This window comes from Galeopterus variegatus, unplaced genomic scaffold (genome assembly GCF_000696425.1).
Source record: "Galeopterus variegatus unplaced genomic scaffold, G_variegatus-3.0.2 Scaffold4771, whole genome shotgun sequence".
Taxonomy (NCBI): Eukaryota; Metazoa; Chordata; class Mammalia; order Dermoptera; family Cynocephalidae; genus Galeopterus; species Galeopterus variegatus.
In genome coordinates this window covers 59,624-61,351 of record NW_007730882.1, presented here as the reverse complement: position 1 = coordinate 61,351, position 1,728 = coordinate 59,624, and the positions used below count along the sequence as shown (strand labels likewise).

The 1,728-nt window shown below is 45.5% G+C and overlaps 1 pseudogene; it reads right to left on the bottom strand.

Moving 5' to 3' along the window:
- Positions 1 to 814, bottom strand: part of LOC103603737 — a 51,139-nt pseudogene extending 50,325 nt beyond the window's left edge.
- Positions 815 to 1,728: the final 914 nt, after the last annotated feature.

Genomic DNA, 1,728 nt, shown 5'->3' with positions numbered 1-1,728 from the left:
CTGAGGGGACAATGGCCCTTTAACCCTAAGAAGGGTGGGACAGACCCTGTGGAGGAGCACCCACATGACTCTGACAGGTCACCAAGAGCTTAGACACACAATTTTTCATTGGATGTAAACATTTCCTACTAAGTCATAAATAATTTATATTCCCCTCCCATTGACTAAAAAACAAATTTAAAACAAGAGGGCCAATTAAGCAAATTAGAATACATAAAAGACAGTACCTTCATTAAAACTAACACTATAAAAAAAATGTCCTCCCTGTATTGTTTCTCAGTGTTGCTAATGATAATATTTGCCCCCTGAGTTAGAAAAGCCTTATTGACATTCCCAGAAAAGGGATGAGGTAGTTTCACTGTTTAACAGTTGCAGTTTCTCAAAAGGATTGTTTAATTTAAAAACTTGATGTGACAACTGTTAAGATTGGACAGCAACTGTTAAGAGTGGTATTCTGAGAATACCACTAATAAATTCTGACTAAACAAGATACGTATCTTCTAGGTCCATTTTCTCACCCCTCTTTATAGAACAGTGTTACTTGATTCTGTAACATCAGACTAGAAGGAGCGATGCTGCGTCTCTCCAGATGGCGTAGACAGTGAGTGGACAGTGAAGAGAAGGGGCAGATGATAGCAGAGGGACGATCTCCCTTTGGCGACTGGCGAGTCCTTCCCCTGGACTGTGTCCTCACAGCCTCCAGGGAAGCGCCCCCACCCGTATTGCCTGTCCCCAGCTCCTGCTGCCAGCGCATCTCAGTCCTGAAAGCTGACCCACCACCAGACAGCGCCATTGTTTCTGGATGTGCTGCCATCGTCCGAGCTTGCTCCTTCTTACAGGAGAACCAAGAATTACCTCCAGGCAGCCCTAGGACATGCTCTTTCCGGGGCCGCTTCTGCTTCTGCTCTGAGGCTCTGATGAGAAGTCACAGATCGGAGGGGTGACCTCCCAGATGGATTCTTGGGGACTACTTCTCACCTCAAGAGCTGCTTTGTTCTAAGCAAGCTGAGACCTGGCGCTTCTGCTTCTGCTCTGAGGCTCTGATGAGAAGTCACAGATCGGAGGGGTGAACTTCCAGACGGATTCTTGGGGACTACTTCTCACCTCAAGAGCTGCTTTGTTCTAAGCAAGCTGAGACCTGGACCGAAGGTACAAAGTAAATCTAGTTGGAACCTTCAATCTGATCTTGGGAACATACTTTCCCTGAAAATCAAGGGCTGGGCTATCCACAAAAGCAAAGGCCTCCAAGGAGGATGGCTGAACGCCAGGCCTGGCTCAAACTTCAACTGAGCGGCCTGACCCAGGGGCTCAGAAGAGTCGTCAAGAATTGCAGAAACACAAGGGCCAAGAAATAAGATTAATATTTCACAATTATTTCCTTGGATCCTAGGAAGATACATCAGCGCTCAATGCTATGAATAAGGATGCTGGGTTTTAGTCAAGGGAGTCTATTAAAAAGAACATGAGATTTGCAGAAATATAGATGGAAAACTAGATTTCCGCAGCTGCTGGCTGTGTGATCTGGGGTAAGTCACTGCACCTCTCTGAACCTCAGTTTTCCTAATTCTTAGCATGGATTAGTTAAACCTCCCTGAAAGATGGCTGAGAGAACTCTAATGTAACAAAATGATAGAGAGAGCGCGCATATTAAATTTACAGCTCGGGACAACCCCACAGTCAGCAATTAGTAACATCGTTGTGTTGCAGCAGAGGAAACAAGGACATTCG